Source organism: Triturus cristatus, chromosome 4_2, assembly GCF_964204655.1.
Source record: "Triturus cristatus chromosome 4_2, aTriCri1.1, whole genome shotgun sequence".
Classification (NCBI taxonomy): domain Eukaryota; kingdom Metazoa; phylum Chordata; class Amphibia; order Caudata; family Salamandridae; genus Triturus; species Triturus cristatus.
The window spans coordinates 756,315,079-756,338,686 of record NC_140586.1 but is presented as its reverse complement, the minus strand read 5'-3'; positions in this window follow the sequence as shown (position 1 = coordinate 756,338,686).

Below are 23,608 nucleotides of genomic sequence, written 5' to 3'. Positions count from 1 at the left end.
AAGGCGCTTACCAACCTCTAAGGGGCTTAAACAGGGTTGTGTGCTTGCACCAGCACTGTTTAACCTCTATATATGGCAGATATGACATCAATCATAAGTACCTGTAATTCACATGCCCCTGAATTTGGTACAAAGCCAACTCCAGTATCTCATACGCCGATGACGTAGTCCTGGTAAGCCACACTCAAGTGGACATGCAAGGCCTACTCAACAAAATGCATAAGTACGCTGTGGAAAACCACCTAGAAGTCAACCTCAATAAAACAAAAACCCAGACAATTAAAAATGGCAAGCGAAGGTCTCATACTTGGTACCTGGAAAAATTACCAATTGCGAACAGCCCCACCTATAAATATTTAAGGGTAATCATCAACAAGGGTGGTCAATTTGCCAACCAACTCGAGACAATCAGAAGGAAGGGGATGGCAATAGCAACAACATTAAGGCTGCTAAAAACAAAACTCACAGGCCCTATCCTCTCCCCCCTCGTCCGGGTAGCACAAGCCAAAATTCTACTCACCACTGCCTACAGCAGCGAAGCACTGAGGGGCAGGGAACACTCTGGATACCACCATGGTCAGGGCCTACAGAGTCACGTTTAGCATCCCAACTTACACCTCACCACCACAGATCCGGTTAGAGTTCGGCCTAACCAAACAAATCCTGGCAAGGCAAGGTTCCTACATAACGTGCTAACATAAAATAAGGAACTGAATACATTGAACCACCAGCTGTGGCAAGAACTCTCCAATACATCCAATTCGTTATGAAACAGGGTCTTGAACTGGGCCTCAGTAATGTCGACGTTTCAACCCTATAAAAGCGATCCTAGATCGTCATGCGGGTCTTCATCAGGACTAAAGCTACACAATGGCAACCTGAAAATGCAAATGAAGCACATATCAAAAGTAATCCTCTATAAAAATTCATGTGTTCCACAAGCCACCAAAATATGGAAGCAAGATTGGATAACCATGACTCACCTAACGGGCAGTCTAGGTGGGCCTTGAGTTAACTCTAGGATCGCTTTTATAGGGTTGAAACGTCGACATTACTGAGGCCCAGTTCAAGACCCTGTTTCATAACGAATTTAAGTCATCTTTGGAAACATTGTCATTGCCTATCTTTATACTGGCCTGTTTTACTATGTACATATATTGTTTCTAATCACTGTGTATATATCACGCACTAATTGTGTCACATATGTCACTATGTCACTTTTCACAAATTCACTTTAATGTTTACACTTTTGGCAGCCTTCCTTTGCTAAAAAGAAGTATATGGGTGCTAATATAAATGATGAAATTTATATATAAAGAATATCTTATCACCCGACATATCTGACTCTATGCTAGTTTGTGCGTTTCTGTTTGCTTTTCATGTGTTCTGTCTTAATATAATTTACTTTTTGTGAATCGATATATTCAGTTTTCTGTTAAATGTTTTTGTAAAGCAAAGTAATTGTGTGGTTTTACCCGACAGAACCATTGTACTTTATATAACTCATACCCAGGTTCTGAGGGACACAGGGTCACCCCATTGTTTATGAAACTAGTAGAAGCTAAGCAGGCATAAATAATACAAATGAGTTTTAACTCCCACAATTGACAGCCTTAAGCCTAGCCACAAGAACCTATTCAGGACATGCTCTAGTGCTGGAGACGCTCCCAAAATATTTTTTTTAGATCTTTATGGGGTTTAGAAACCTATTTTTAATATTATATCCTTTTTTCCCTCCCCTTTCCCTCTTTTTCTTAAAAAGCATGAATTTTAAGTGTACATTTTTGTAATGGTTTTAATTAATCAAATGCAATAAACTATTTACTTACTTATACTTGTTTTTTGTTTACTTATTTACTAACGCATGGAACCAACAACCTGTTTTTTCTTCATGTCTTTTTCCCTTTTTACACTATACACAGATAGAACATAGTGAGAATGTTTCCAGGCCCGATTTAATGGACAAACTGTGGGCTAAGACCCCCGATTTACCCCCACTTCCTTCAGGAAGTGGTCAAATGCATTCAAAGTAGGAATATGTTTAAAATACACACTTATTTAGTTTTTTGTCTGTCATCTAAGATTTTATGAAGAGATTGGCTCAGATATAATCAAGTAACCATTACTGTGGGGTTCCCCAGGGCTCCTCTCTCAGCCCCACCATGTTTAATATCTACATGAGGCCCGTTGCGGAGGTGGTGGCTCCCTGGGGAATCCACACTGTTATGTACGCCGATGACACTCAGTTGGTCGTCTCGCTCAGTCATCAAGATAGAGTCAAGTAAACCTTGACTGTTTGTCTTGAGAAGGTCTCTCAGTGGATGGAGTTATCTTTCCTCAAATTGAATGGGACCAAGACGGAAATTATGATCTTAGGCCATGTGCCCCCTGCAAATTTGGATGCGATATGGCCCAGCCGTCTTGCCCCCCCCCCCCCGTCCCCCAAGACTCAGATTAAAAGTCTGGGTGTATGGTTTGACTGCAACCTAAATTTTACAGCCCAGGCGCGCAAAGTGGCGGCCAGTTGTTATGGCCTCCTTAGGATGTTGAGGAAGATTCTTCCCCTTCTCCCGTTCGAGGCGAGGCGGTTGCTGGTCCAAGCTTTGGTTCTTTCACGGCTGGATTACGCAAATGCAGTTTATCTGGGAGCGCCTTCAAGAACCACAAAGATTCTTCAGACCGTTCAGAATTGCGCAGCTCGCCTTTTAATGAATGTCCCGAAACGCAGTTCGGCCGGGTTAGCCATTTGGCAGCTGCACTGGCTTCCAGTTTTGGAGAGAATTAGGTTCAAGGCTATGTGTATTATTCACAAGTCGCTCGGGGGTACCAGTCCTCCTATAATTCAGCCCATGGTGCAGTTATATTGGACTAACAGAACTCTTAGATCCAGCAACAAAAGACTTCTTGTGGTTCCTCTGATTAAACGGGCAAGGATGGGGGGGCGCCGGTTTCCTTACAATGCGACAATGTAATGGAACCGGCTCCCACACCATATTCGTCTTGAGCAGGACTATCTTGGATTTACGAGTTGAAGACTTTTCTCTTTCCGTAAGTAGCAGTGAGTGATAAGATGTCACAGGAAGCGCTGGGATGCCCTCGGGTAGCCATGCACTATACAAGTCTGTATTCATTCATTCATTCATTCACTACCTAATGTGGTTATGAAATAACCGTCTATCATTAAGACCCCATTTCAACATGGCTGCCACGTTCATATGTACATCACCATCGGGTTATACACGGAAGGTTAGACGCGATCACAAGCCTATCTAATACGGCGCTTTAAAACGACAAGAATAAGTGAGTGAAAATTCTCCTTTACTCAAGTTAAAGCAAATATTTTGTGAACTTTGAGTACTCAGGGTAACTTTACCCTCTCAGTGCTGTGTTTTATTTCTTTTTTAGATACAGTTGACAAACATTTGGAAGTCAACCCTCCACCGCAACGCGCTGGCTCTAACACAAGTAGGATCAATTAAGTAAGAATTTTTTCAGCCGCATGTCAGCGAGTAATGCCTGGTTAGTAACAGCATTGACTCGCAAAAGAGTACGGAATCTGTTCGGATACGATATTTAGTCGGTTAATTCAAACGCTTATCATTGATTATTCGTTCAATTGAAGCACGTTGTGCCCCGATGATGTGCTCTAATAAATTAACTTCGATATGCTGAATTCGATCTGAGCAATAAGATTAAAAAGTAGAACTACACACGGTCAAGTTCTTCATTCTAAATGTTTTTGAACTCGACTACCAAATTGATATATAGCCTTTTTCCTGCAATTTATAGTTATAAAATCCTTTAGAAATAAAGACATGTTGACCTAATATCGCATGTTGGATCATTTCAGGCACCATAGACGCCCCAATATTCATCAACCAGATTATTGACTATAATCTTACTATTAAGATCTTGTTCATTAAACCAATTAGGACAGAGATGAAGGTTCTATTTTCTGTAACTTAGTGACTCTTCCTTTTCTTTCATTCAACCTCTGGCACTGAAGGATCTTTAATTCTCACAAAGATGGGAAAATGACGCTGACTTTTTCACAAAATTTTCAAGTGTGTTCTTTATTTTTTCGATAAAAAATTATTTCAGTAAACTACAAGAAATGTTTGTGATTATTTCTTTTACAATAGGGTCTATACTCTTCAAAGGAATTGCCATGTCCTGAAGATGGTCTTAAAGACAAATCGCTCAAAAGACCGAAACGTCGACACAGCAATCTATTTCTTCAATCTATCATTGAACCTTTACGCTTATGAAAACTATGTCCAATGTAAAGGCTGTTTTCATAATGATTCAAGTTGTAACGGGTTTGATTGCATTTGTGATGATGATCAACTATTGCTAAAAATCTTCAGTTTCTATCACTGATATATTTATGAGAATTTTTGTACCCTTTGACTCTCCTAAAAACATAAATTTGTATAAAAATAAGAAATGCACTGTTCTTTGTCTATTTCGCTCTAAAGATTAAGTCACTATTGAGTTATTTTATGATCCTTCAGTCTGAAGTTACCCTGCCGGAATGCAAATTTGAGGGCATACACAAGTATAATCTTGAAGAAATATAATTGATGTTTAAATAATATCCCTTGTAGGCTCCCTTACTTGATATAGTATATCACCCAAGCCCACAAGGGTTTAAGGATTAACCCAATTTTCTGTTAATTCTTTTAGATAGTTGGCATTTTTTGTCCTAACCATTTGGTGTCTGCTGTCTGCGTCATGGGTCACATGACTGTAAATAGCTAGGCAGTTGCCCTTTGTGTATTTCTCTCAGATAGTGGGACAAAGGGGGAGCAGATGTTGGCACGATTGGCCATCCCGCCAGGAAGGTTGGGGCAAAGCTGTTCCTTACCTCACTTATATTTCAAAGAGCTGCCACCAGGACACACACAAAGGAAACTGACACCAGTCTTTGTCACCCCAGACTACTTGGAGCCTTGTTAATAAAAGGAGAGGGCTTTCCAGAACCAGAGGTGGCAGTAGTGTAAGCGGTCCCCCCCCACTTCAAAGGCTGGTACCGGGTATAAATATTAGACCTCCTGAGCCACTCATCAGATTGCTTCAGGACCCGTGGAAGACTGAGAAGGATGGTTCTGCTGCTGGAAGGACTGCACTGCTGCCCTGCTGCCTAAGGAAGGAAGTCTGGGCCTGCTCCTTGAAATCAGTACCACAAGAGCGACTCCAAGGGCTATCTGTTTGGCCTTCTGTTCTGAGCAATGGGGACACAACAAGCTCCAGAGACCTTCCAGCAGCTGCCCAGCAGACCTTCTGCACTAGACCTTCCTGGACCTGCAGCTGGACCTTCATGACCCCTGCTGGCCTCGATGGAGTGAGTTCCTGATTACCAAGAGGTGCCTCCCCAGTCCTGTAACCTTGGCTAGCATCAGAGAGGACTCCTCCTTGCCGAACTGAAGGTTCCATCAAATCTGGTGTGAAGCGATGCAAAGCCTTGCCGCACAGCTAGAAGTTTAATCGGAACCTACACCAAGCAACTCAAAGTCTCGCAAAGCAACAGAGTGCAGACTTCGCACCAAGGACATAAGGTGCAAATACCAGCAGGCCAAACTTGGTTTTCCATAGCGGTCAGCCTGAACTTGTGACTTTGTCCTGTTTCAGGGCGACCATATACCCTCAGTTGCTGGTTTGTAATTTTATGCGCTATTTTACTTAGATCTTTGAAATTGCATTTCTCTGGTTCTACTGATTGGATTTGTGTTGTTTTGTTATCATTCTATTCATTAAAATTGACTCTTTTTGTCTAACTTGGTTTGTGACTTTTTGTGTGTTGTGTTTTCACTTTACGTGTGCTGTATAAATTCTTTATATATTGACTTAAAGCTAAGATTAACCGCTTTTGTGCCAAGCTACCAGAGGGTTAAGCACAGGTTAATTTAGAGACCTTTGTGGTTCACCCTGACACAGATTGTGGTTGTTGCCTGAGTGGGACTTCCACCCCTTCTCTATCAAAAATCCAATTTCCCACAACTGCTTAAATTAAGACTATCCAGACTAAATAACAGTGAAAAACCTTCTAGTGGTCGTGCATTACCCGTGCCATGACAGCTACTCCTTTGCAAGCACCAATACATCTGTTGTCATAGGCGCTATCCTGGTCACAAGAGAAAAGATTTTGGCATTGAGGAAATCTTCCAAAGCACACTGATTGAAGAGCGTTCACTTTGTAGGAATGGTGTGGTTAATCTAGGAAGCACTGAAGCTCGGTACTGCAGGCAAAATAATTGCTTTGGCCTAAACCTTCAATGAAGTCAATGGTGCACCTTCTATTGTCAACTCTATAACAGAAGCATGAGTGTGGGTTTGCAGTCAGATATTGGGGTTTACACCATGAGAAATTTATTATGAGACATTATTATGAGGAGACTCACCAGACTCTCCTGTAGTAGCATTCACCAACTTCAATTGCCAAAAGCAACTAGGCATTTGAGAATTGATAGTGTCTCCAAAATATTTCTATTACAGGGCCTGGGTAAAGCAGACCTACTTTTTGTTTAGGTGCAGGAAGGTGTCCAATGTTCTCCTAAGGAGATGTACTGTCTTAACAAGCAAACGTTTGACACTGGATTCAGAGCAGCTGCTGATGTCATTAGAAATGTAGCTACTCGGTACAGTGCCTTGCTCGCAAGTGAGACAAATTGGAATTGCCAATGCTTGTTTATAGCAGTCCATCCAGATGATGATGTTTATTCCACATTTCTGCTGCAGTTTTTCTACTAACAACTCTTTGGCACTTAAAGGCAGCAAACTGCTATAGTTTAAACGTGGCAAATCCACAAAGAGCTCCCGTGGGTGGGTCAAAAACAGAGAGCAACAAATAGGAGCAAGGCAACTGAGAGTGACCTAAAAACCATCCAATCTTGAGCAAAGATTTGCTCTGTGGTGTATGGAAAACCATGCTGTCTCTTGACAAACAACTGGTGCTGTCTGTAGGAAGACTGCAAAAATGATTTGTAGATGTTGAGTGCCAAATTGGCTAGATGTGATGAATAAATCTGTGGGTTTGTTTAGTAAATAATGTATTATTTGAACTCAGCTGTGGCTCCTCCCTCGCGGCAGAGAAGTGTCGCCCTACCTGCTGCGAGCACAGCAGACACACACATTAATGTAATGGCAATAAATACCATTTCATTAATGTGTCCCAGGCCCGCAGTGCGAGGGCAGGCGGCGTGGCTGATTAGTGCAATTCCACTATTACTTCAGCCCCTCTCAGAGCACATGTCAGATTGGCTGGCTGCTTACAGACGGCCAATCTGAACAGCGCACTTCAGAGCCTGCAGTCCCAGGGCTGAGAAACAGCCGAGGGATTGCTGCCGCAGGCCCTCACCCTCAAAATAAGTGCTGGGTTAGCACGCTCCAACCAATGGTTTCGTGTTGTACAAGGGAGGAAGTCCCTCCCTTTCTGCCCGAGTCCAAAGAGAGCGTCAGGACACCAGTATGAAGGAGACCTTATTCAGAGATGTAGTTAGTGTTTTTGGCATCACGCCTCACCATAATGGAATGTTGTTGGCCGCCACTGTTTGAACTGAAAGAGACAGTTCACCTCACTTTCATTCACACACAATACTTAATTTGTGAAAGAAAGAGGGCCGGTGCCCAAATCTCTGCCCAGAAGCCTGCGGCTGGTGCAATTAAATGTTAGGGTGCCGAATACCAAGGCAGGTAGTGTTTAATCCACTACCAGACACTCCCTGCCCCTTATTCTCACTTTTACAGGTTCCCGCTGTCTATTTGTGATGGCTTTGCAGTCTTTTCTTCTTCTAGTTTAGCCATCTGTGTGATTTTTCTCTCTTGCACTCAGTAAATATCTGATACTGAAAAATAAGTGCTGGTCCCCATCAATACGTGCCGGTGACCCCTATTGTCAAACACCGGCTCAATTTAAGCAATCACACACTTCCTGCAAATGCCTTTTGAACTAAGTCTACATTGCATTTTCTTAGAGTGAAAAACATGAAGCTCAGCCCAATGTCACTGTCAGACAAACTCAATGAGCAACTCTCTTTTTGAGTCAGCGGCCAAAGCAGCTGACTCCAGAGTGCGGGCTCACGGTTTGATCCCAGGCGCTGACGGCAGATCAGCTCAGTATCATGTGACTCTGGGCAAAAGCTTGCTTAATCTCCCTGATGGCCTCCCAGCTCCTGGGTACCCTTAGGGGTGATAAGTTTGTGATTTACTAATGTGGAATAATTATTATTTCAAACAGATGTTAACAACAGAACAGATCCTAAACTACCTAAGCACAGTCGCGGCCAGCGTAGGGGTACCGCGGGGATGAGGGGGGTAATTTAATGATTTTAAAAAACTGACCTGTTCCCTGGACGGGTCCCATGTTTTTTCGTCGTGTGATCCTGCTCTCCTGCCTCTGGCAGGAACAGGAAGCAGACAGCATCCCTTCCCTCCCCTCCCCTCTCCTCCCCAGAGCCAATCACAACACTGCAATGGCAGCATTGTGATTGGTGGGGACTGCGCCCAGCCAGGGCTTACGAAGAAGCCATTTTCTCCATGTAGGCTGCATTGCAGCCTGCATGGAGAAAAGTCAGAGTCACATGACTGGTTTGGGCGGCCCCAGAGGGCTGACCAAACAGTCATTGCGCCCCCAGGAGAGGGCACATCATTCCTCCCCTGCTCGCAGAGCAGCCCCGCACACCCGCCTTCCTGCAATCAAACCCTTCAACTTTCTCGTAGTGCGAGAAGCAGAAACATAAAATGGTAGTTCTTACCATTTTATGTTTCTGCTTCTCGCACTGCGAGAAAGCAGCGGGGCGGCCCTCCTCTGCCCTAGTGGAGGAGCCACCCCTGCCTAGGCATAGTTCAAGTTGAAACACATGTTTAAGGGAAACTGTTGTTGCGCAGAATGCACGGGCACATTGAGGAGCAGGAACAAGATGGAAACAAATGTAAAATGTAAGCAGAGCAAAGAAAAAAAATGAGGCTCAGGAACAGATATAGAAATGTATTATAATTTATAAAAGAACGAGAGGAGAACCGGAGAAAGGCTCGGACAGGGAATGGGGAGTGGCCCGCTGGGTGCTGCTGGCAGGCACAAACAGAGATATTCTGGTAAAGGAGGAATAAATGCAGGCCTCATAAGAAGTGGGAGGGGAACAGACAACTGAAGAAAGCCTGAAGAAATGTGAGGCATCGAGTCACTGATGCGTTGCGTTATGAGCAAGAACCTGACGCTCCGGTAAGTATGCAAATTCAATGAGGAAAAGAAAAAAGACACTGACTATCTGAATAAACAACTCGATGAGTCAGTCTTAAATCTGAGCTACACAGGGAATATAAAAAATCATTTTACGTATGTGCTAAAGTAAAAATGGCTACCTATCTCCGTAAGCTATTTTTATGTGATTATCAGAAAAAGACGTGTCAGCTTTATGATTCAGGTAAAAAGCTGCGTTTAACTGGAGTGAATTTACGTGTGATTTGCAAATATTGATTCTACCCCAAGTCTTGGGAGCAGCGGTTTTTAAATCTTATTTTTATCAACTTTGTGATTCATCTGCATTTCGGTTAGCCCTTCGCCTTTGTTTTATTTGCTAACATTGCTGCCAATCTCTTTTCCGAGGGTCTATATTGCTTTCAATAGTGGTGTCTGGTGTGTAAGGCTCTTGGTTAAGCTCCAGTATGTGTGGTAGCTCGTCAGTATTCCAAGTTTTCCCTCATTTTCAGACTCCCCACATTTTCCCAGTTAATCAGCTGGAGAAAGATGCTCTGTACATTGGGGATTCCACGTGGTAAGCACGGAATGTGGCATGTTGAGTCCCGTCCACTCAGGTCATGGAGTTATTTTCTGCTCCTGATAAATACCTCACCCTGCGCTGTTGGTAATTCAGGGTCGCGCAAGAATCAATCAGGGAAATGTTCGAATTATTGCACTTAGGTGGATGTTGACCCATCTTATTGTTCTTGTTTGCATTTATTGGTCCACGTTCTCTGTGGTGGATACAACCCAATCTAGAGTTGCTGTAGTGAGACCTGATCCCCAAGAGGTGCCACTCAGGTCCTGGACCTTTGGTTGCCATCAGAATGTACTCCTTCTGAAGAAAAGGTGAAAAGTTTGGGTGCTTCATAAGCGCAAATGAGCGCACTCATGCAACAGCTCTGCCACAAATCCGCCACCAGTGACAATCACCAATGGGACCTGCTCGTTGATAGAGCTAGATTTCTAAAGATTAAGCATTGCTCTGTTTTGTATTTCAGACAGACTGCATTTAAAAATGGCACACAGATGGTGCAAGTAAAACACATGGCACACATGAAAATTAAAATGAGGCCTAGTCAAATGCTTTTTAAAAGGGGCACTTTTGGTGCTTGCAAAGTGAAAGACAGAAAAAATGAGGCCTGGTCAAAATGCTTACAGTCTGAAATGCTTGAGCTGAATTAACATATGTTTTTGCAGTGTAGAGAAACTCACAATTGCAGTTTCCTTTTTAGCTTTGAAGATAAAATGGAATGTGTTCTCTCCTCCCAGCTCCTTTCCCTTATAATCTACACTCCCTGTTCCTGTCTCAAGAGACTTTGGCTTTGTTGCATATTTGGACAATACATATTCAGTTCATAACACATCTTTTTATAATGTATATTAATTAATGCACCAACACTACACATGGGGCAAAAGCATTTTGCATGAAAAGCTATCTAAAACATTAGAGCATGTTGATGTATTAACTGTTAGCGCTTCGAAAAGTTGCACTAGTGCATGTTTTATGCTATGTTGTACATTGCACATTTATGCATGTTGTGCACAAATAATAGAAAAGCTACTTTTAATTAATAGCTTTTGCTAGGTAATAAATAATACAGGGTAATAGTATGGGGAAAGGTAAACATAATGGATTTTATTTCATAAATTAATACCTTTTTTGTGTTTGTTTTGTTTTTTGGCCTACCATAAAATGGCTGCCTGCGAATCCAGCACGGCTGAGAATTGTGCTGAATGAGAAATACATGTGCAGAACCAGCTACATACTGCCAAGTGCCTCAAGTGGAGACACAATGGGTCAAGGCCACAGTGAACTGTAAATTCTTGTTATCATGCCAATGTACCAGTGGTTGTGGGATGTGAAAGGAAGGAAGAAATGGACTGATACATTTTTCTGCCTTAATGTCGCATATTTGTATAATTATTGATGGTAAAACAATAAGACTGTATTAAACATTAACGCTTCCTTTGTTAAAACTGGTATGGGTTGGATTTGCGATGAGAACAGGATGGTGAGACCCTCATGTCATTTATGCTAACCAATCACAGTGCGAGTTGCTACTGAAACTGCAACATTATTAGTGTAGTCAGCCAAGAATTAGAGTATAAATAATTACCCCTTTTGAGGCGTGTGAGCTTTTTGGGACTAGAAGAGATAGGAGGAGAGGGGAGAGGGAGCAAATGAGGCCAGACATCATATGGGTTAGGCACGTGAACGTCGCGGGTGCAGCCTGAGAGGAGATTGCATCCGAGGAGAGACAGAGGGAGGTGGGGCCCTTTGCTCATATTTTTTCAGAGAGTCCTTGCACGTCATATTTTTGGCAAGGCAGATCACATTCCTCTGTGGTCTTGAGAATAGCGGGCTGTCTCTCTCTGTGAAGCACATAGACGCAGATGAACAGACTAGGGCAGAGTGCAGCTGATAGAAAAGGTTTAGATTTAAATGCTAAATCCCTAAAGTTATGCTTTGACTAACTACCTAGTTTTTGAAAAGAGTTATTTGTCTTATGCATTTATTTCTCTTTAGGAGAGATTTTTGCCAATTATTAATCATTGATTAGCCATGCAAACTCACTCTTGAATTATATTTTTCCTGAATTCTTTAAAGAGTTCTGACTGACATAGAATTAGGGGTTTTCCCTCCTGCATGCAAATTATAATATGTTTGTATTAATTCTATTTTTCCTATTTTCAAGTCTGTAACCTGATTGATATTTGACTAATAAATAAAGGGCCAGAGAACTTTAACTTTTAACTAGAAAATAAAACCCTTTAAAATACTCACAACTCTCTTTATTGGCTTAAATATTAATTGCATTTTTGATTTTACATTTTTATGTAAAGTCTCCTGAAGGTAATATACAGTGGCAAGGGTCCAGTACCTTTACAGCGGTAAATTAGAGGTAAATGAGGTTTCGCATTGAGAAATTACAGTGAAATTACCGCTGGATCATCTTCACGCCAACAATGACCATCCACGATGACTGGCAACGTGAGACTTGCACTTTACACTACAGAGATGACAGCCTGCAGCAATCGCCAATGGTTCTTTGTGCTACAGTGATGACCCTCCGTGGCACTTGACCGGCTCTTCATGCTACATTGACAGCCATTCGCAATGCTTGACGTGCTCTTCATTTCAAAAGTCTCCTCCTCCTTGTGGCCTCCTTTAAAGTGAACGGAACTGTTTGCGCCAGATTTGAGAAGGTAACTCTTCAGCAGGACTAACCTAGTCACTGTATCCATGGCCGCAGAAATTAGTAGAAATTGAACAGGTACCTTAGAGCACTTTATGAGAATGCATAATGGACATGACGCCACTCACAAAGTCATATGAGCATTTATTTCTTAGAGCATTGGCAAAGGCAGACACACCACACCCCTTCGGTCTGTATCACCTCCTTTATGCCTACATGGTTGGGTATATTACATGGTTGAGATGCCTGGCACTGATTGTTGGGGTGATCGGAGTGAGTGAGGGAAGTAATAGAATTGTGGTAAAGGATGGGTACAATAAAATTTACCTACTGCTGTTTACGGCTGATGATGCAGATAACATCACTGAACAAGACCTTAATGACACATTAGGCACTTTGCTACATGACTCCCACAAAAAGAATACAAACTTTACTGTCTTGGAACATTAAGGGTTTAAATAACACCCAGAAAGTGAGGAAAGTATTGAAATTGTTGGATAGACACAATGTTGATCACCCAATGCTACAACAGACACACTTTGATCAACTCTATCTGTTTAGCTTTGCTAGGCAATAGGGTCAATACAGGTTTTTCTCACCTTAGAGCCCTTGCTACAGGGGAGTGTGTATTATGAGATTAAGCTCAATTGATTTCAGGCTTCTTTACGAAATTAGAAGACCCAGAAGACAGATATGCTGTACTAACATGGTCCTTCAATAATAGGAAGATAGTGCTGGATGATCATGTATTCTACAACTCATCCTTACTATGCTTACACTTATTGAGGTGGAAATTGTGGTATGAGGAGATTTTAATTTAGTGTTGAATCCAAAATTGGAGAGATCCCAAGAAAGGTATTCCCATAATGCACAATTTGTGGGAACACCACACAACATCACGGACATGCTATGTCGATTGATTCATGGAGACATTGCCTCAGGAAAGAGAGGAACTACTCCTGCTCCTCCCAACACAATACACTCTTATGACTACTAGCTGGTCGCATGCGAGGCCACTGTAAAACTGGTCCTATCTGTGCCTTGTTCCATGGTGCTGAGCTGTAGCTGGAGATACCCTTCGCACTGTCTTTTAGAACCAGTGTTTCGTGATGAACTGTGCACTGTAATAACAGAGTTTTTTTCTGCAGAATATGGGTTTGGTAGCAAAATATGCAACATTATGGGAAGCTTTCAAAGCCAGTATACGATATAATATTTGCTAAATATGCAGTTATTCAAAAAGATATATGTGCACAATTGGCACACATGAAATTAAGGGATTACATTAAAAAGTACATTGCCTTAAGTATCTAGATAAAGACACCTATGGCCATTTTCTTTTCTTGTTGCCCTCTTTAGTTTCCGCCTCAATCCTTTAACCTCTGGGTTCTGTAGCATTGTAAGGATGCCATGGGCTCTGGTGGAAGGAATGCAAATGGTCCCTTTGACTGTTGGGGAAGTAAAATAAAACATTTATCAAGATTCAATGGTCCTCTCAGGTCTCTGAGCCCTGGTGCACTGCACCAATGGTATCCACACCCCTGGGTGAGGTCCTTCAGCGTGCTTCAATGACCATGTGGTATTCATTTTTTTCATGCTTTCAGTTGGTTTGGTGCAGATATGTAAACCTTCCCTAATTTGGGGGTCATCCTTGTACAGCTGTTATTATCCGCTTTTCAATTTGTTTTGTGCTTCACAACTCATCACACAAGAGGTAATTCAGTTTAAGTTTGAGCAGTTTAAATGATCAGTACAATACAGTAGAGGACAGAGGCATCCATCTCCTCGGCACTGGAATGCCCAAAATAAAATGTTAAACAAAGGAGGCCTTTTCTGAGAGGGCTGATATCCCAAATGGCCTGGTAAGCAGCATATTATCAGTATAGTGGTGTTTTCGCTGGTAATAACACACTGGGAAACTGTCAATACTATGATGTGTGGTCAGTGCTTAACCCCTTGCGTGCTCATGACGGAACCACTCCGTCATGAGCCACGGGCGCCGTGTGCTCATGACGGAGTGGTTCCGTCATGCTGCGGCCGCTGCGGCCACTCCGCCCACGCGGCGCTGATTCCCCGCCTGTGCGGGCGAATAATGCGAGCGGGCGGAGTCGTGATGGAAACACTCCATCATGAGCACAGCGCGCCCGTGGCTCATGACGGAGTGGTTCCGTCACGAGCATGGCGACGCCGCGCTGACCCCGAACCCCCCCAGCGCCGCGGAGGAATTCGTGCCGCGGCAAAGGGGTTAATTAGTAAAAAAAAGTAAGTGCCAAGGCCCAATTTATTTCATTGGATATCACTGCTGCTTAGACACTCTGTTAATGCTGCCAAATGCAGAGTATACTGAAGTTCGAAACGATCTGCTGATCTGCTCTTCTGAAGAAAAAAAAGACACCACCACCATGTGGTGACTGTCAGAAAGAAGCGTCAGTGCTTACAAATAATTGCTTGTGCCGAGCACTGTCAAACACCGACAAAAATTAAGCACTAGGTGTGGAATTTATCACGTGTGGTATTACCATACCATACCATTCAAAGTCCCGCTTCTTGGAGTACAGATAACGCAGTAACATTCGATTTCCCCCTCTTCCAGGGCATAAAAATATGGAATTGTGCTGTTTTTTTCCTGCTCCTTAACGCGGCGAATGTTATTTTGGGAAGACTCAAAGATTTGGCTGAATCGTAATGAAAGTCTAAATCTATGAGCCTCAGTGGAGATTAAGATATTTATCAAACGCGCAAAAATCCGATTCCCTGACGTACAAAATTTTACAGGTACAATAAATATCTGCCATTACAAGTTTTTACCTTCAAAATTGGACTGAAATGTAAACTTTTGTGCTTCCATAAGGAAAATTTGCATGGCAAAGTGTTTGCCAACCTTGTTTACACTGTATATATTAAGCCTTGGCAGTGAACGCCGCTCTGCTCGTGGAGTTTTCTGCACTCCGCGGAGCACATGGAGTACGGAAAAACTCCGCCGAGCGGAGTTTTTTTCTCTCTCGCCAACGTCAAGTTGATGAGCACAAGGGAGGAACAACCACCTCCCCGGTGAAGTATCTCAACGCGGGCGGTCGCGGATGGTCATGACCGTTTGTATTGAGAAACCTTCCGTTCGCGTAGAAAATCTACTCGAGCGGCAAGAAAAAAAGCAGCACCCTCTTGCACTGTGCATGGTGTCATTCACGCTGATTTTTTAGTGCGGAAAAAACACACAGCGCTGAAAATCAACGTGAACGTCATGACCAAATGACTGCGCCGTTTACGGAACTCGGTGTAGTGCACCAGAGTCTTTTCGTCACTTCACGGAGTACCGCATAGCAGAACTCCGTGAACTCTGCCCAGGCCTAGTATATATCAGCAGGTTATATCTGCTAGTGTGCACCTCAGTAAAACTCTAATCCGACACCTGTACAAACAGGGTTTAACGGTGGGGTCGGAATTCTACAGCATGCTTGTGAATAAGGGCCTAAGAAGGGAATTCAGGTGGAGCAACTGAAAAATGGCCAAATGCAGCTGACACAAAACTATTTACAACACACATGTCGATTTTACAAACATCTAAAAATGTTACTTGAAAAAACAATTTGAAACCAGCTGAATTTTCATGCACACACATTAATTCTGTAGAAACATCAAAGCAAAAAAGAGCAGAATAGGAAAGGGAGGGAGGGAGAACAGGAAGTGGAAATTAATATATGAAGATGCGATTATATTTAAATGATGTCAACTAGAAGCGTCCAAAGCACAGCTCCATGCTTCCAGAGGGAGGACAGGATGTTCAATAAATATTAATTGAGAATTTGCATGACTCCCCTGAAATACCTCGGGTGACGAGTGGCCAATTGTTCCTCTGAGAAGATTAACAAATTTCATAAACTAATGCCCCCAATGAGGCAATAACTCCACTGAATATTCAAAAGGAGAAGTTAGCCCTGCACCGCTGGGACTGTTTCTGCGATTTATCACTTCAAAGAAGAACTCCCCCTGGAGCAGCATGCCTTTTCAAGACTTTTAGAAAGTTTTGGAACTGCGAGGAATCTGTCTCATCTTTCTTAGACACAACTGTAACGAGGTGCTGTTTTCCAGGAAGTTCGCCCACATCAGTTGTCTTCAAACCTTTTAATACCACTCCACCCAGTGCAAAACAAAATCATGCTCCACCCCCCCCCCCCCTCGTCCCCGCGCAAAAATGTTCACAGTAATTATATTACACTTGCAATATTTAAATATGTCAATTTACCATTGCTGGTAAGTTCTGATACCGTTTTAAAAATACAATGAAATACATGATTGTCAAACATACTGTTCTGCTCATGCAGGCCTTACTAAAGTGTAAAGTATCCACACTTGCCTTTTGACACTTCCTCCCAGCCAGGATATAAATGACACAAGATTTTAGTGGTGGCCCATTACAGGGCGGCTAACTGGAGCTCATTTTTTCCCACTGAAACAAAGCACAGTTATCAACATATTTTGGCTAGAGCCTGGTGCCCCCCCACCCATCCCCCGTGCCCCAGGGTTCACTTGAGCCCCCCTCCCCAGGGGCCCTGCCCCCCTAGTTTGAAGACTCCTGACCTACACTCTACCTTTCCTTTTAATGATTTGCCAAAGGGTTTGGAAAATTAGCAATGCATTGTGGCAGCAGAAGTGAAATTGCGTGGCCTCTGACCGGTGACATCATCTGAAGTGAAACCACGTGCCCTTTGACTCTGATGAGCAGATACTTTGCTTTGTGTTTTTTTTATTTTGCATTGCAAAATTGGGGAAGCCTGCGACATGTTAAACTGGGATTGATAACAGGAAGAAACAACCAGCCAATAAACAGTAAGACGAGTCAACTCATAAAGGTTCTATTGAATGTGTTCCAACGCTGGCCACAAGGTCGCAAGCAGCAGCACAGTGGCATAAGCTCTTACATGACACTGAATGCCTCTGTCCATCCCAGGGAACAATGCTTTCAAATGCATGGAAAGATCACGCGACTGCCTGTGAACACTGGCTGATGCAGAGTATGCCTGCATTCACGGTCTCTGAATGCAGATCTTTTCTATTATAAATGCAGTCCAGGTCCCTTCAAGGGCTAGGGGCTGATTTAAAAAATAATAAAAAAACGGACTTTCAGTTAATTCCAAGGGGGGAACAGGCAGAGATCTCTTGGGTTATATATGCTTCCCCCTGCATCACCCTATGTCAAACGTACACATTCACAATGTGAAAGCTGTCTCCTCTAGGGAGTCAGTGGCAGATCAATGATTTACAATTGCACTTGTGTAATTTGCACATTGGGCAGATCACGGGCTTTGCAACTGCAAAAGGTTTACTACATTCATGCAGATTGCGGGTGTGACCCCGTTTTAAAAATTCTGCTAAAGATTTAAGCCTTAGAGGGGAAAAACCTAAAATGGTGCACGTCACCAGTCGTAGGGGCCCATTATGATCACGGGCGGATCGCCACTGCCGGGTCGACAGTGGTGACCGCCGGCCCAGCAGTGGCGATCCGCCCGCCAAATGAACCTTCTTCACCCCCTGCCATGTTAGTATGGCGAGGGGCACCGAGGCGGACGGAAAGACCGTCTGCCGCTTTTCGGCTGGTCAGATTGCCGGCCGGGCAGAAAATGAATAGGTAATAGTGGTGGTGCCTTGCGGGCACCGCCATCCATATTAGGATGCATGTCTTTCCATGGCGGAGACACCGCCATGAAAAGGCATGCGGGAAATCACTGCGGGGCCCATTGCGGATGGGGATGTGGGTGGCTGCACTGGGGGGTACCCCTGGTACCCTCCATCATTGCCATACACAAGGTGGCAGACAACACGTGGTGCCTGTCACGTTGTGCATGGCAATGCACAACATGGGCATGAACATTGCGGCGGGTGCTGCTTACAGCACCGCCCGCCGCAATGTTAATGTCGAGGATGCGCCCGCCAGTGTGACGGGTGCATCCTAATTTGCATGGCAGGACCGCCGCAACTACGGCGGTTGGACTGGTGCTCCGTTGCGTTGGCGGGCAGACTTTGTAATAGGCCCCATAGTTCCTTATATTTACACAAGACAGCCACTTCTCTGAAATGTGCAGATTGGAAGAAAGGAGGAAGGGTGCTATTTTAAGTACAGACTTTGCATGAGTGATGGTAAACGTAGTGAGAGAGAGAAGCTTTTTCTGAGGATTATAATCTGAATGATTGGTGACAAACACACAACCACAGATTCAAGCTTGCCATGAACCTAGATGGTGTCTCAAACAGCTGCAGACTGAGCAAAATCCCTTTATTTTCCCCCAAAACGTAGACCTCACATTCGAACAACACATTTCCAGATGCAGGCAACTCCCCTCTCTACAAAACGAAACCTTTTGCCCAGAAAACGATTTCTGAAGAAGAGTGAAGCCCGGGTTCTACTAGCTGTCCCTGCCACTTGCAAAGTTGTGTATCCTTCTCCCACTCTAATCCTGATCCGTGAGAGTCCCAGCATCCGGTTCCAGTTCCACAATGAAGAGGTCGGGGGCAAGGACGTCACCATCCTCCCCCCAGTAGATGCCAGCCACCACTGTTAAATGCACAAACCGGGGAGGGGCAATGTGTATGAGTCACCTAGCAACAACTTTGATGTGCCTACTAATCCAGGGGACTCTCTATTATCAGGGGGAGGGTAGATACCAGTAGACCCCTCCCACTTCATGCAGCATGTCACTTTTTTTCGAATAATGTCATAGCACTCCATGAAGCTACATTCTTGGTGCAGGTTCCTTCTATAATTGGAATTATGTTTGCATCCCCATATCCCTGGGGTCTGTCCCCTGGGCACTGTTAATAGTCTCTAAATTGAGACTTTCTTCAGGTAAATAAAATTTGGTTACACTCCTTGGTATTTTTTCCAATAATGTTTATTCCATTTTAAGGAAATTGCAATTCATTTCCTTAATATTACAGTTCAATATACGTTCCACGTAGCTTTCACATGTCCCAATGCATTTCGGCCACAAACGGCCTTCATCTGGGGAATATCTATAAATGTAAGAAAAATGCCACTCATGGTCTGAAGGCCGCTTCATACTGGGTGCCTATATAAGGGTCATTAACGTGATAAGTGCCAAGTAGCCACTGTGTAAGCGGTCGTTTATTTACCTGAAGAAAGTCTCAATTTAGAGACTATTAACAGTACCCAGGGGACAGACCCGAGGGATATGGGGATGCAAACATAATTCTAATCTTTACACTCCACTTTCGGAGAGTGATACCCAGGAGCACGGAAAACTGCATAAACCACCAGATTAAATCAGCGTTGTGCACGCACGACATCAATGTAGTCCTTCTATAATTGTACACAACGCATACTGCTAAAGGCTGTTTCAGTTTAGCATCCAGTCATAGAGTCCGCGCTTTACTTAGTTAATTTTTCATTTGCAATTGAGACTTTGCACCTCTCTTCATTTTAGATTTTGTGTCATTGGGTTACAGCAACTTCTCTTACTAGGGCTAGGATCAGCAATATGCTTCAAGTCAGAAAGAGTGTTTAGTCCCCCCTAACCAGTAGCTGCTGGTTAATTAGAGGAGTGGGGCGGGTACAATCATGCACACTCACTTCAACCATCCACAAGCACACACACTTGCACTCATCCATTGACACACACACACACACTCTAACTTACACCCACCCATTCACAAGTGCACATGCGCACACACACTCAAATCTACCCTTTCCCAAGCCCAAAAATGCACACACTTGCAAACACTCATTCCCAGCACACATGTGGGATCAAACATACATTCCCAGCACACATGTGCAATCAAACATAATTCACATAAACATGGGGGTCCGCAGAAATTTTTCCAGGGGGGGCAAAATGTTAACGTCTCCTCCTGTTTTTCTGACTGCTTTCTCCATTCTCAGACCAGACACCTACAGAACTGTGCGTCTCCTGAACTCATAGATGGGTAGAAACTAGACGCACACCAAACTGAAAGTGCGCACATCCCATACTTAATACAATCAGTTGCCTACAGACCGGGATATCCCCGCAGCTAAACACAGGCATAATAACGGTAGAACTGGCAAAACCCACAACCCACAGCAGCGAAACAGATCAGTTCCTTGCAAAACGCGGCATGCATGCAACCTACCGAGAGGCAAGGAACCATCAGAACTGTACTTGCGCAATGCCCAGAGATGTACCGAGGCCAGTCACAAACAGTACTGGTGCCATAAGAAACCGAAATGAATACAACCAACCCTAAAGGTCACTCTCCTACAACATTGGGTCAGCACACAAGTCGTGCCACAGCAAGTTTCTCAACAGTCACCTGAATCCCGCAGACAGGCAATGGACCATCCATGACCCTCTCATAGATGAATCACAGTCCACCTGCCTGCCAGATTCCACAGCTGTCACTGAGCTCCAGGGGTACTGGTCACTTATCTTCCACCCCGTGTAACCGACCCGTGTACCTCCCACTGCGCCAGTGATCATTGTGTATAAGGACCTGCAGCCCCATGAACAACACCTCCACCACCCCACCCGCTGTGCACTTATTCACCCCAGCCACCCCTGGCCGCATGAGTGCCCACTCCCGGTTCCCACCCCAAGCTGCACCCTCCTGCGACTCCTCACCTTGAGCAGGTCCAGAGGGTGGGTGCAGCAGGCCGCACCGCAGGAGGCTATACACCCCAAGTACCAGCGAGAAACCCGGCGTTCCGCCATAGTGAAGGCAGTCAGCGTGTGTGCCTGGCAGGGGCAGAGAGCCAGCCGTGCTTTGCCTGCCGTGTCCTGGCCTGGGCAGGGAATCGAGCGTAAAGGCAGTGAAAGCAGCGAGTATAGGCAGCGGGTATAGGTCCAGGCAATGGATGTGGAACTAACTGAGGGTGTGGGCAGGGCCAGGAGACAGGCCAGTAGGGTGCAGATAACCACGTGGGAGGCAGGTTCACGGAACATGCACCCTCGGCCATTATGCTGGCTTTGAACGATTGTCATGTCATTGCCGGGTTTAACCCTCTTCTCGGTTCCGTGCCTGCACCTCTGTCCCCTGTCCAGGCCCGTTAGCCTGGCGCTGAAACGACCTCCCCGTCTGAAACCCCACCCACACTACATCCCCGCCTCCCGCGCTCTGGCTGGCACTGCCAGCCCAGGCATTGACCACCTCTTCAGGCCAGGCCTACCTCACCGAGTCTGGTCTCCTTGTGGGGCCTTGCGCTCTGGACGAATACAATATTCTAAATACCGTGTCGTGTTCCCATGAAAACCCATACAAGCGCTAACGAATTATATGCATGGGGATTAATTGCTTGGGGGGAGCACCTATGCCAACAATTGAATAAATTATGTATTTCTTTGCTATACCGCTGTCTGTTACGTTTCGGCTTACTTCATGGAGGAAAATGAGTCATTTGCACGTTCTCCCAATGTAATCTGAACAGTGAACTCACAAGAATTCAGCGATGAAATGTATGCCTATGTGTAATGCCAAATCCTACAGAAATGTAAAAATATTAAGAAAAAATGTCTCAGTCACCAAATGGTGGCATGCTTCATCATTGGTTTTTTTAAAGCGTATTCTTACTGAAGAGCAAGGCCTCCACAGTGGAACTGGCGGGAAATATGGAATCCCTCTAAGTGGAAAAGGAGACCACGCGCTCAAGGGATATGTGACCAACAGCAGTGCTCCCAGTTTGTTCTTAATATCTAACGGCCTATGACTCACCAGTAGTACGGCCCACGGTGCAGCCGCCCGCCCCGGGCGCCATTATTTTTGGTAACATCGCACTCCAGCAGCCCAGTGTGTCACTGGGCTGCTGGAGTGCCAGCTTTACAAAAAAGAATGGCGCCCAGCCGCAGCCCGCACCACTCGACAGCAGTGCCGGCACCAGTACGTCCAGCACCGGACCGGAGATCCAGGGGGGCAAGCGCCCCTCATTGCCCCCCCTGCGGATGCCTATGCACATAAACATACAATGACCCAAACATTCAATAAAGCACTTAACGAGCTGTGGTGTAGACAGTATCAGCGGGTGGCAGGAGGGAGAAGCACAGCGGCCCAGGAAGGAGCTGGAGGGTTTGGGTTGGGAAGGAAAAACTATGCGATCCCGGATCTTCTATGATTGGATAACCTTGGCATGGGTGAGGCACTTAAAGGAGGCCCTTCCCTAACTGGTCACAGAGTGAGGTGAGGTCAGTGAGACTGGCTGATCCCACCCCACTTTGTGACGAGTTGGGAATGGGTTCTGTGAGGCATCATTGGTATACAGTCATCCCAGGGCACTTCAAGGTTTAAACTTGAAGTGCCCAGGACTGATTCTATTAGTGACACCGACCCTCATAATAAGGGGGAGGATCCTCAGCAGGGCTTTGCGGGGCTGATGATGTCACTGCCCTTAGGGCGGTGAGATTTTCAGTCCAGCAAACCTTGGTTCACGCTGCAGGGCGCCTGCGCATTAGTACATGTAAAGCACCTTGCTGACTGATCCTGACATGATGAGTGTCTGTCAGGTTGATGCTTGCATATCCAGGATATCTAAAAACACATACCAAGACCTAAGGCTCATCAGACACTTCATCCCTAATGAGGACGTAAAGATCGCAGTACAGGTACTGGTCCTTGCCAAACAAGACTACGAGAACTCTTTGCTCTCTGGGCTCTTGAAGTACATCTAGCCCCTCTCCGAGTCGTTCTCCATGCTGCTGTAGGCTTCGGGTAAGGATTGAAGGAATTCAGCCACATCTCAATGAGCCAACTCACTTCCCATTGAAGCAAAAGCTATATTTAATACGGCCTGCCTCACTCATAGAGCCCTCCACAACGCCTCACCTCCCTATGTAACCAAGAAGGGGGAAACTCTCTGGCGTTCAATAGGGTACGAGGAACTCTAAATCCTGGGCCCGTGACCTTCAAACATGTGTGGTGCATGAGGCAGCCCTTCTCTGACAGTGCAACAAAGCTATGGATTTCTCTCCCTCCCCCAAGTCTATGCATGACTCCTTCATTGACTACCTGCAGAAATGAACTTCCTCTTACAAAAACACTTCACTTCTTGACCATCCACAACTTCACCAACTAATTGCTCATTGATTCACCTATTGTCAATGTTTGATTGATTACTTTCTTATTTGTTTGCTGATTTAAACACTTTTCCACTCCTTTGCCTTTAGGCCACATCCGTGCCTTATTTGTTCAC